Source organism: Lissotriton helveticus, chromosome 1_1, assembly GCF_964261635.1.
Source record: "Lissotriton helveticus chromosome 1_1, aLisHel1.1, whole genome shotgun sequence".
Taxonomy (NCBI): domain Eukaryota; kingdom Metazoa; phylum Chordata; class Amphibia; order Caudata; family Salamandridae; genus Lissotriton; species Lissotriton helveticus.
In genome coordinates, this window is record NC_136057.1 from 1,102,431,377 (window position 1) to 1,102,444,392 (window position 13,016).

Below are 13,016 nucleotides of genomic sequence, written 5' to 3' on the forward strand. Positions count from 1 at the left end.
GAAGATAGCCAGTCAAATGGGACAATTTAGGATAATACCGTGGAATGTGAGGGGGCTTAACTTGTACACTAAGCGATCCAGAGTACAGACTTACCTGCGTCGACAAGGGGCACAAATAGCAATGCTGCAGGAAACCCATTTATTAGATCCCGAAATCCAAAGCATACTAGATGGAATGGAGGTATGCCCCAAACATAGACGATGGTGGCTTCTTCCTGGAACTAGAAAAACTCCTCACATACGCGGCAATACTCATAATCTGAGTGGGATATTTCAACTGAATAGTTAATGGCAGAAACGATAGGCATCCCCCAAAAATGTACACTAAGCTTAACATGTCGTAGGCACTACAGGAAGTGATGCGTCGCCTGCTATGCGTAGGTATCTTGCGAGAGACCCACCCAGAGTCACAGGGATGCACCTGCTTTACGCCGGCACGAGTAGTCTACAGTAGATTAGATGGTATTCTCCTCTCCGGCGAGGGTGTACAAGCTGCCATACAGACCTGTATCCTTACATGATGCCCTTCTGACCACGCTCCAGTCCTGCTTGAGGGGAGTCCAGTCCGTGCCAGACCGAATCTGCCCATTTGGCAGCTAAGTACCGATGTGCTTCGGGACCCAATGTTCCGAATGGAACTTGGAGAATAGATTGCTGGATTCTTTAACCCAAACTGGTCCACTGCCAACTACAGAGGAACAGAATGGGACACACTTAAAGTGGTGATCTGATGGGAGTGCTTCTCCAAAGTTGAGGGGGATGAGACGCAAGTTAGTACGAGACTTAAGAGACGGAAGACCAACTATCCCGGTTGCAACATGGACTGCAACCGCTGGCACCAAAAAATGATTCCCTATTGGGGGCCCGCCGCCAGGTGAGTGAAATATGGGACAGACTCGACTGTCTCACCAGGCTGGAATATTGCCAGCTTTTACATAAAGAAGGTGACAAATCGGGAAGACTCAAAATATGGTTGCTGAAGAGGGAGCGCCCACCTTCGCTGATGCTTACACGAACGCACCCGGATGGGACCATAATAAATATAAAGGGCAGGATTTAACAGCTGCTTGCACGATCAACTAGCCGCAATGTACCTTGAACCCCCAGAGCTCACCAACCTTGATTTCCTCAGGGACATACCTCACCCTCGAATTATGGAAGAAAAGTCACAGGTCCTAGGGGCAGCGATTCAGTTAGATGAATTACACAAGGCTGTGCAAAGTATGGGCAGATGCAGAGCCCCAGACCCAGACGGCCTACCAGTTGAACTTTACCAGACATACAGTGGCTTAATACTCCATAGACTATTAGAGACCCTGCAAGAAGCTAGGGTAACTGGAATCCTCGCATAATCTTCCAAAACAAGGTAGAGCTGTGCGAGATCCAGGATCATACAGGCCCATATCAGTGCTCACCTTTGATGCAAAAATACTAGCCAAGATTCTCGTCCTTTGCTTCAGCCTTGTGGTATCCCACCTGGTCCATGAAGACCTGTGTGGGTTTATACTGGGAAGGGGAACGCACATGAATATTTGCCCCCTCTCACATGTGCTGCACTCACTGACTGATGGTGCCAATAGGGTGGCAGAAGGCATCCTTGACATTGAGAAAGCATTTGACACCCTATAGTCAAAATATGTATGGGAGGTTCTAAAAAGAATGGGACTTGGTGACGAGTTCATCACTTGGGTACAGCTGTTATACTGGGGGACACAGGCTCACATGCTCACAGGGGAGCAAATATCGGAGTGCATAATTATTGAAAGAGGCACATGGCAAGGGTGTCCTCTCTTCCCCATTACTCTTCGCCATGGCAATGGAGCCATTGGCAATCCGGTTAGGGAGAGATATGGAAAGATGGGGAATCGCAATTGATGGCGGCACTCGCGTCGTATCCCTATATGCAGATGATGCATTACTCAATATCCGGCAGCCGGAAGAGGCAATACCAGCTCTATTAGGGGTACTGCACTCATTCGGGCCGTCACCAGGCCCCCGCATAAATAATCTTAAGACTGTCATCTTCCCATTGGCCGCCCTGATGCAGGTGGCTGTACAGGACCTCCCACCAGTCGAGTTCAGCTGGGAGATCGACAATTTTAGGTGTCTCCGCATGCAAGTGACACACCGGCCCGAAGATCAATACACCCTAAACATAGGGACAGTAATAGCCAATCTGACTGCGTCAATCCTGTTCTGGAACAACCTTTCCCTCTCCACCATGGGACGAGTTTCATTGGCTAGAATGGTGATGTTACCTAGGTGCCTGTATGCATTCCAGAATACATTCTGTCATATCCCAAATTCTACGTTCGCTACCCTGAATAAGCTGTTGGTCTCTCTTGTATGGGCTGGAGACCGAAGTAAGGTGAAAATGGACACCTTCAAGCTAGACACTGATTCAGGGGGTATAGGCCTCCCAGACTTTAGGCTGTATTAATTTGCTTGATTGTTACAATATGCTGCGCAGTGGTGCTTGGAGGGGCACAACATAGAGAAAAAATTACTAGCAGGCCGTAATAAAAGTTCGGACCTGCCGAAGTACCTGATGATGGGCGCTTGGGTCCCTAACACATCCAAATTTTCTAATCCTACAGGTAGCGGCAATCTGGCAACAGGCAGTCTCCCGGGTTATTCGCAAGGCACCTATAGAAATTCACTTCCCTTACAATGGTTGCAGGGGTTCTGCCAAATCCAGTTATGGATATCTCCAAATGGCACGAAGGTGGATGCTCGTTGGCCGAAAATCTATTTGCTAATGGGACCTTTCTGACATATGAGGAAGCGATGGAATGTTACCAAATACCTGAAGGGCACTTCCTACAATACACAAAAAATATCCCATACAGTCCGTGGAATGTGGCCCTCCTTTCTGAATGAGCCGGCTGAGTCGCACACACTGGTACTGTGCTCAACCCGGGGTCCACTAGAGGCCTAATCTCCCGCTTCTACAAGGATCTTAAAGAAGACCTCAAAATTGAGATGTCCCTGATAAAATACAGGTGGTTTGAAGACCTAACCGCGCCCCTTATGGAAAGCGAGTGAAATGGGCGTTTGCACAGGTGCGGGTGTTGGCTAGCAATGCTAGGTTCAAACTTACCCAGTTCCACTACCGTCGTCCCACCTATATGACACCTCTGAGAGTATCTTGTTTTAACCCATAATGCGCTTCCCACTGCTCCTGATGTGGCGCAGACCCTGCAACTTTTCTGCACATGACGTGGACATGCATCCAACTACAAATGTACTGGCATCGGGTCATCCAGATACTCCGTGCTGTCGCAGCGGTTACGCTAGAACAAACCGCCAAACACTGCCTACTGGGGGTACTCCTGATACCAAAAAAAGGGAACACGCACAAGACCAGTTCGCGCTCCTAGACCTAGTACTGGCAAAACGGCGCAATGCGATACATTGGACTCAAACCCTCCCCCCAAAGCTAGATAAATGGTTGTCAGACATGCGGGAGTGGGGTATAGTGGATGAAAGCCCTCTGAAAATGGTACGTCCAGACAAGAATGCAGAATGAGACCTAGAGTACTGGGGACACATGTTGGAAGGGCTGCGAAGGCCGGACTCTCAACTAGAACCTGACTCCGATAAAACACAAGGAACGCGAGCAAACACCTCTTTGCCGCATACAGAGATGGGGTATAACCCGGGCCCTCGTGAGCAGGGAAGTTTGATATCGCTGAGCAGTCCCCCCCCCCCGTCCCCCCCTCCCCCTTTACTCCACTGACCGAATAACTCTTGAATGATAGGCACGTTCCTGGTCCCGTGAAATTAATGATTAAAAGGTTTGGTAACCATGATATTAAGAGAAAATTCCATCACCAGTCAATGCTGCATAATGTTACAGGTTTGTTTTCCTCATACTGTATGATTCTTACCACTGTAATTACTGCATGTGGATTGTAATTAATACTACTGCACACAAATGGTGCTTGGGTGAATAAATCCTGGTACAGTACGGATACCACAATGTAATCCTTGCTAATGGCCCCATAGGCAGCATACGAGAAATGTAGAATGTGCTAATGCTTGTGATTAACAATGCAGTGTGATAATAAGAATAAGCTAAAAAAAACTGGTGCCCCATGACTGCACAGCCAAAATTTCAGCAGTCGTCCTTGTAGGTTGTATATTTTGGACCTCCCACTGATCGGTCCACTGCAGGCCTTGGACCAGTGGGTCCTGCCTGATCCAAGCTTCCAAGGGTTCCAACGGAAGAGCAAATATGAGAGGTGACAGGGGGGCAACCTTACCGCATGCCACGTTGCAGCCGGAAGATCCAGGAGATCCCCCTGTTCACTCTTACCTGTGTGAGCAGGTTGGTATATAGAAGTCTTACTCCGCAGGCAAAGCTTGGACTGAAGCCCATTCTAGCCATCGCCTTAAACATATATACTCATTCAACTGAGTCAAATGCCATTCTGGCGTCTAGCGAGAAGACTAGGACATGCTCTTGCAGCTGGGGCGCCTTGCTCAGCACGTTATCAAGGTGCCTCAGGTTTAGTGTGGTATTACTATAGGGCATAAAGCCAGATTGATCCAGGTGGATCAGGCCTGAGAATACAATTGTGAGGTGTGTGGCCAGAACCATGGCCAGAACCTTGGCCTCAGCATTGAGGAGAGATATTGGCTTATCAGACGCACAGTCCTCAGGCTGCTTCCTCTCCTTAGGGATTACCACTATGGTTTCCAGTCGTTGGTCTCTGGGCAGTGCACCCACTTGATGGCTGTCTATGAACATCTTCAGGAGATGTGGGGCTTACTTCCGACTCCGTGGTTTGCAGAGGTTGAATTGGTATCCCATTAGGGCCGACCACCTTGCCCGAAGACAACTCCCGCACTGCTTTTGCTATTTCATATTCTGTTATCTCCTTGGATCTGTAGCGATTGAGCAAAGGTAGGTAGAGTCAGTAGTTGGATGCCTGAGAAACTCCCATGATTCCTCCACTGTGGTGGTCATCGTAGGGCAATATAACTGAGCATAATAGGTGGCAAAGACTTCTACCACCCTCTGTTGGTCCCGCATCAGCACTCCATACTGCAACCGCACTTATAGCACCCAGCGGCTGGCCTGCTCCCTCTTATCTAACCAGGCCAACAATTTGCTTGCTTTGTCACCAACTTCATATACACAGTGTTGCGTGGCTTCGACTTAGGTGGGTGGCCTCAGTCACCACTTCCCGTATTCTTTTTGCTTTAGGGATAGAGCATGCCTAGCTTCAGGACTATCCCACTGCGTAAGCTCCCTGTCGAGTGTTTGAATTTTCCGCTCTGAAAAGTCTTGCCAGGTTTGTTTTTCTGCTTTATGGCCTGCTATTAAGGCAAGTGCCCAATAACTGCCTTGTAGGCCTCCCACAGGGTTTGAGCCTAGTCGACAGATGCTTTGTTTTTGGTAAAGTAGGGCTCAGTTGTGGTTTGGAGTCCCTCCCTGATCTTGGGTGGCTTGAGGTACCACGGATTGAGTGAGATAGTACGATGTGAGGTGTTGCCCCCCCCCCCCTCACCCCCAAAGTCCCAGTTTATCCCACATGAGGGAGTGATCAATAAAACCTTGTGCCAGGTGATGGGCATCTGAGAAGAGGTGTAAGTGACAGTAAGGGTGAATAGATAATCAATACGGGAAAAACTGTTGCGCTGCTGAGTGAAAGGTGAATGCTGCTCATGGGGGTCATAGGCCCACCATATATCGTCAACCCTCATTCTGTGATTAAGTCGTACAGTAGGTGTAGAGGGAGGCCAACTGTTGCGTTCCTCACAATTATTTGTATTTTTTATTTTATTTTTTAGTCGCACCCCTGAATCCTCAGTTACTGTTAGTAACCTTTCCATTAATTCACAGTATCTCACGTTCAGATATTTCAACGTTTACATTTTAGAATATGCAACCTTTCTGAGAACTGTAGTTATTTGCTAACCATCCTCTGGCAAATAGCAGGCCATTCTTTAAAGAATTGTCTAAAATGTATGATCTGTTAATTCTGCTCCATACAAAGGTCCAGCTTAAGGAAGAGGAGCCTGATTTAGCGATTTTACGGAGCTTAGCGCAAGAACACAGACCAGTTCATCAATTTAGGTCCACTATATCAGCGCAGCTGTTGCCTGATCTTATGCGATCACCAGAAACCGCTTTAAGAAGCCATACTGAAAGAGGGGCGTATGCTAAACCTACATGATTATCTTCTCTGGAAACGTCTGAACAGAATGTGCATGCTTCTGTTGAAAGGGTGTGCATTTTGCACTGATTATGCTTAATCCAGTAGTTCAGAGTTGGTTATGCTGGCAAGCCAGTGATCAAGGCTATAGGCCTAAGCGGTTCAGGGATAAGCGGTCAGATGACCTAAGTCTGCTTGATTATAAAATATTACAATGAAGGCAGGATGACAAACTTCTTGTTAAGACTGTTAAACCTAGTAGTTTTTAATGGTGGCTTACACTGTGTTGAAACAAAGATACCAGTATTTTGTTACTTGGGATCTTATGGTTTCCATTATAAGCAAGGGTTTTTGTGCTAGTTACCCCCCCCTGACAAATCCCGTAGGTAGAAGATTTACACTGCGATAAGTATAACCTCCAACGAAGGGGGGGAGGGGCTTTATTTTGTCATCAGTAATTTTGTACATTCTGTCATTTGGCTGTGTGTGGTTTAATGTACTTTTGTAGGTCTTGCCTCCCTATTCTAGGTATCTGCTTGGCTCTTGTAATTAAAAAAAATCATAAATGCACCCCTGCTTACGCATATGTAGAGGGGCTTTGGGTCAGCCCTCTTCATCCATTCAAATATTGCTTCTGTAATGATAACATATAAATTGAGGGCAGCGGGCAGCCCACTTCATCCATTGGCTCTGTTACTTTGTGAGCGACTTCCTTTGACCCATATTCACCTCCACATGGAAATGAATGTGCTTCGAGAACTAGTGGGCTAGTCCTCTAGTTTTCCAATTTCAATTTTTATAGGTCCTCATTTCATCTTTTAATTTTTTTTAGGACCCAGCAGTTTTAACAGACAGTGCTACTCAGAAACTTGCTTGCTGCTTATTACACCTATAATGCTATGCGTCCTACATGGCCACTGCTTTTAAGCCAAATGGCAATTTTGGATGGGTGTTAAGAGTGTATAATTGTTTTACTGTTCAAAGATGACAACCATGTTTAGAAGCGGCATATCTGCCCTTTTGGGTCTGAACTATGATCCAGAGGAGGCTGTCGTCGGCCAGACCAGTTGCCATTGTCAATGCTTGTTTTATATGGCACAGAGTCATGACATGTTATACTTATTAATGACTATTGCTATAGTCCTGTCTTTAGACGTCCTTATCTGACCAGCTTTCCCAGTCTCACAGCCTTTAAATCTAGCAGTCTGTAGTGTGGAGAAGTCTGCGAATGAAGAATACTGAAGTGCTCTCTGAGGAACATGTGCGCTTTAATATCCTGCTCATTGCACTGTGGATATTTACAAGACTGTATGGGGGCGACCTTTCAAGCTGGCCTGTGTGCGTTGGGAACATTGGATTCTGGATGCTGAAACTCGGAAGATCACTTACTAACGTTACTGTAACTCTTTGCTTGTATATATTTTGTTTAACATTTGAATGTGTCTGCTAATAATCTTATTCCTTTTTCAGGTTTTCACCCTCCAAGGACATTTTGTATTTCATAAAACGTGCAAACAAAGGGATTATGAAGATCTTTGCTGATTGAAATGATCTGCACTCCATCAGAAGATCAGAATCCAGTTTATTGGAGTATGTTAACAGTAAGTGTTTAATGCAATCCACTTTTAATGTTTTGTTCCCATCAGCATTGCGTTCACTTGTTTGCTTAATGACATGGCTTCAGTGTCACTTTACAGAATATTTTATGGTTTATTAAATATGCCTTCATTGGTGATGGACTATTTGCTGTTTCAAATGTCGGAAGTCACTGTATGATGCTTTGATTTAAGATTAAGGCCAGATTGCATTCCCATTTACTATTTAATGTTTACAGGTTCTGAATATTTCAAAAAGTCAGACATCCAAATGTGAGACTACCCAGAAAAAAAGCGCAAAAATGCATTCTTTAAAACTTATTGCGAGGGTGAACAGGTGACTTAGGTTTTTTTTAGGTTCCGCCTACATCAAGCATGCGGGATCAGCCAAAGATTTAGTAAAAAATTTTTTATTTTTAAAAAGAGCTCAAAAACCGGCTTAGCGCCCACTTGGCACTGTTTTTTATAGCTATTTCACAACAGCAAGAGTTGCTGTGCTACATGCCTTAAATGAACAAAAACGCTATTACCCGGTCAGTGCTGGCTGCTTGGGTGCTTTTTTTGTTTTGTTTTTACTTTGTTACACAGCAGTGTGCGCTGCTAAGTAACATGCCTACATTTTTAGGGACAAAACCACTGGTTTTCACAAAGGCAAAACCTATGATTGGCACTGCCATTGCTTGTTGTGGTGTGGAAACACTCGACATTACCAATATTTGTAAGTTTCACAATTTTTCTTTGCTTTCAAATTATGCAAATGCTCTGCATGGGATCTATATATTATATTATATTAAAAACGTTTGACCTCCGTTCATTATACTGGTTAAATACCAAGACCTCACGGCAGTTTCTTTCAGTTTTTCTTTCTTGCTCTATAAATAGGAACCGCATTGTTGTGTAGCCTTCAACACTAAATCTTTTTTATAATTAGCCACATTGTGGATTTACTGCTTGCTTATTGAATTACCACCTGCAGCCTGATTTGTTTTCGTGTTGGTTGCCCTGTTAGCACAAAATAGACTTGAGATGAGAGGAAAAAATGTGGAATGAATGTATCGATGCGCTGAAGAGTAACATGTCGTTAACTGTCTGTGCTGAGTAGTCTACGGAGCGCGAGTGTCACTAGTTGGTCAGTTCATCAGATTGTTGCGTGGCCCCCTGGTTCCAAATGTATAGAATCAGATTGGTTTTCTTGTGCCATGGTCTCTCCTTTTCCTGATGGAGCGGTTTCACTCTTTTTGGTATTAAAGAAATGGGTGCAAGAAGCGAGCTGGATCTTGCTAGCACACATTGTTTGGACACATGCTCAAGCCTGCCAAGTTCTGTGCGACAGCTCCCTAGAACCAATGTAAGGATACCATCTTAATTTTTAGCCTCAAATTCCTTCACATTTACAGAACACATTTGCAGGAGCTGAATAAGATACAGTTGAAAAATATAGTTGTTGTGGCCCCTCATCCTCCATTGAGTGCATATATTTCCCCCGATGTAAGAGTTTGTAATGAGTGCTGAAGAGCATAAGAACAATGCAGCACCGACAGTGCAGTCAGTCCTCGTGTTGAGGAGAACCCTTAGATTGTGCCTGCTCTGATGAATAACTCTATGTGTCCTTGGAGTGATTCAGAATTAATGTAGGGCAGCCGCATCAGAGGAGAGGTGAACATGGAAGGCATTCTTAAGAGAAACCGTGCAAGAAATGGCCACTTTCATGGGTTAATATCATGTTGGGAGAGTCTTGTTTAGGATTGCTGGAAAGGCGTGCGTTTATTCATGGTTTTTGGTGAGCCCTCGAGTCTGCTTTTACAGTTTCATACAGGGAGGGAGGGTTAAAGATGGTACTGTACCACGTGTCTGCTTTGAAACTCCATTGTGTGGTTTATATTTCAAGATGTCCTTATGTTTATCAGTAACCGGGTTAATAACGAGTAAAAAAAAAGATTGATTGATTGGTATTTTAAATCCAGGTGGCTGAAATGTCTCCTTCATCAAGAATGCCGATCTCGGGTCTCTGACATGACAGAGAAATGGTTGCTGCTAGAGAGCTTCGTCTTAAGTTAACTGTGAGGAATAAACAAATACTTACTCCAGTGTAGAATCTTTGCTAGTTTTAGCATTGACTCTTGGGCATGCAGTGCCATCTAAAGCCTTTGTATCCTGCTGTCTAGCTAAAGAGGGGGGCGAGAGGAGAGCGCAGGTTTACAGTTGCCCAGAGGACAGTTGCCCAGAGTGATGATACTTGGGTACTGCCCGTAATCTCACACTGTTATTTTTTCTTTGATCAGCCATTACTGAAGTGTTTTCCGGGCTTGTGTAATGCATACAGATTTGTACTTTTGAGAGTTTGGTAGGCATGATTGGTTTTATAATAATCGAGGCTGGAGACTATCCCTGTATGCCTCAGGATGAGAACCACCTGGTAGGTGACGAAGGAGTGTAGAACCTATTTTTAGTTTCTTAATCTTTTCGTGGTTTGAAGGAGAGGTTATGTGTCGATCGATTGCCCCTAGTTCCAGCCCATCTGTATTTACTTGATGTATTCAGAGGCACCTTTGCTGCGTCCAATTTCGAACATGCAAATTGCTACTGGGCGCTAGCCTCCTGTTGTGCACTATGTTTTTTATTTTGTTGTATTTTATTAGCATTGACGGGAATTACAAACTAAAAGTAGTCCAACAAAAAAAGGCTCCAAATGCAGTACAACCAAAGAGAAGGTAGCATTCCACTTGGGTATTTACTGAATAGGCACAAAAATCAGCAATGTTCACATCGTGCAGGAAAAAAAGCCCAGCATCAGGCCACTCCAGTAGTTACACAGCAGGGTGCGAGCTATGATCATCCCAAACACGTGGGTGCTCCCCTCCACCAACCCCCCAGATAGTGATAATCAAAGGGAGTCAGGCAGCATATTCTTGGGAGGCAACATGGTCAGCAGTTCCGTCTGTATCCTATTGCGTCGGCATGTATACCACCAGCGGAGCCCAAATGTCCTCGTAATTAATGAGAGAACATATCGGTGTCCGCCCCCAACAGGTGCCAGGTTGTTCCTGCCAGTATGCTGTATTCTGTAACCAGCGGCCCAGCCGAGACGCAGGACACTGGCACCAATGGATGACCACCATTTGCTTAGCCAACAATTGCAGGATAGCAATTAGTTCCCGTAGTTCAGTGGCGGGCCTGAAACCCAAGTCGTGGGGATCAATGCCAGATGGGAAGAAAGGGGGCCGGCGTGAAGAAAGGGGGCTGGCCAGAACCATCAGTCTGGCCCTGCTCTGCCCTGTCCTTCAGGCCCAAATCCAGCAAGCAAATCACGCTTCACCCTCTGTTTAGCTCCACACCCAGGAGATTGTTGATGCTGGATCTCTCCTCATTGTCTGCTGCACCGCCCTCCGCAAGGAGCCTAGCAGGTGCGGCATGCAGAAGCGCCAGTTCTCCAGCCGTTGCGCAAGAGTTCTCCCCACATGAGGCTGCTGTGGAATCCGGTCCCCTCCACAGCACCGGCTCCATCAAGTGAGCTCCGCAAAGTCCACTAGCCATTGGGGGCAACCACAGTATGCAAATTATAACCAATGCAACTGCTAAATCAGAATAAATAGTGGTGTGGACTCCCTGGCCGGCAGAGGCTTGCCAGGCAGCAACGGTCTTGCAGCCGGGCTCTCTAGAACCCCCCCTCGTCCTGCGCTATGTTAATCTAAATTTCGGTGCACTATGAGTACATGTGATAGTGTATTATTTGCATCGAAAATGCTGGCTAATAGAACTAGACAAGCCGATCTAACTTGTTCACTCTGATTTTACATTTGGGCATTGCACCAAGTTAAGGATTTGCCTTACATTACATTTCTAAATGGCTGATCAAAATGCAATTATTAATGCTATTGAATGGTGCACAGCGATGCGTGTGCATGCATGACAACCGCTCAGGAGCTCTATCTTGATTGTGTTTTTTTTAAATTTTGTGTTCACTGAAAAAGTTAATAAGATTGTATTCTCTTTTCTTGTTCCTAAATCGTTCTTCTAAGATTCTTCCATTTTCTCTGTTGGATTAATCGCATGAAGGGGTAATCAAAACCACCAGCCAAAGTGTGAATTTCCAGGAAAAACCTAGGCTTATTTTAACCTAACATGGTGGCTCCAAGGGCACGTGTTTATTACTTCAAAGCACATTGGGAGGCTTTGTGCACATTGCATTTGCAAATGGCTGAACGCTATTTCCCAGTGTTTTACATCTTATTTATATAGCCAGCAATATACATATTCAATTATTTAATGTGTTTACTTCTAATTTTGCACCCAATCCCATTTACAGATCTTTAAATTCAGGATAACCATAAAAAACAAACAAAAAAGATTCTATTAACACCTTGCTCCTTCGTACATTGGATCCGGCGTTTTTTGTATTCGTAAATCCCATTTTCAATTCTAGTTTGACATTGATATCTTACATTTTATGTTTTTTTTCTAAAATCCGTTTATGTGGTGCTTTGGTAAAAATATTCTTTGCAAAAACATGTGCTTAAAATTAATTATTTGCATTAAAGCTTTAGAGTTGACTCAAATACAGCTTGGTGAGTCATTTTTCCCTGTGGGAGATAAGAGCCTTTTTGTGCTGCAAATGACTAAGCTTAGCAGTTTATATCCGTAAATGGAAAGCCAATAAAGTATGTGTAAATGTGCAGTCTGTGTTCAGACTTGGACACCTATAAAGTGCTTGTTTTGTATTCTGTGGCTTCCTGAACGTTCTTTTTGAGCTTGCGGTTGAACCTTGATGTAGTATGTCCTGTATTGGAGATATTAGGTGAGATTCAAAGACTTGCTTCAAATATGTTGCAGCCCTTGAGTGCGGTGTTGCAGAGAATAATAAAATAGTCTTAGGGGCCAGATGTAAGACTCACCAATATGAGACTCGCAAATTGGGATGTACAACACTGTTTGCGATTCCTAATGGGAATGCAAATTGCTTGCCTCCTTAATATTAATGAGGCAGTCGCAATTTGAGACCCTCATTAGGAATGGTTAGCACTCACAGGGATGGTGGCCTGCTAGCGTCAGCAGACCACCATGCCTGTGACTGCTTTTAAATAAAGCACTTTTTAGGTTTCGCTGGAGGGCGGAGCTCTTAGCTCCGCCTCCAGAGAAATCTCTTGATTTCAGTAAGGACTCTGGAATACGCCCCCCTGTCCCATTGGCTAGCTCCATAAATGGAGGCTAGCCATTGGAACAGAGATCTGTCCGTCATTCACGGACCAGATTCGGGGGC

The 13,016-nt window shown here is 44.9% G+C and overlaps 1 protein-coding gene across 3 annotated transcripts in view; it reads left to right on the forward strand.

Annotated features, from left to right (window-relative positions):
* OSBPL8 (oxysterol binding protein like 8) overlaps positions 1–13,016 on the forward strand; it is a 1,077,846-nt gene that overhangs the window by 67,711 nt on the left and 997,119 nt on the right. For all 3 annotated transcript variants that reach the window (XM_078678323.1, XM_078678342.1, XM_078678332.1), the window contains one exon: positions 7,635–7,765. The gene's annotated coding sequence lies outside the window, so the exon portion shown is untranslated. Of the gene's footprint in view, positions 1–7,634; positions 7,766–13,016 lie in introns of those variants that run through there.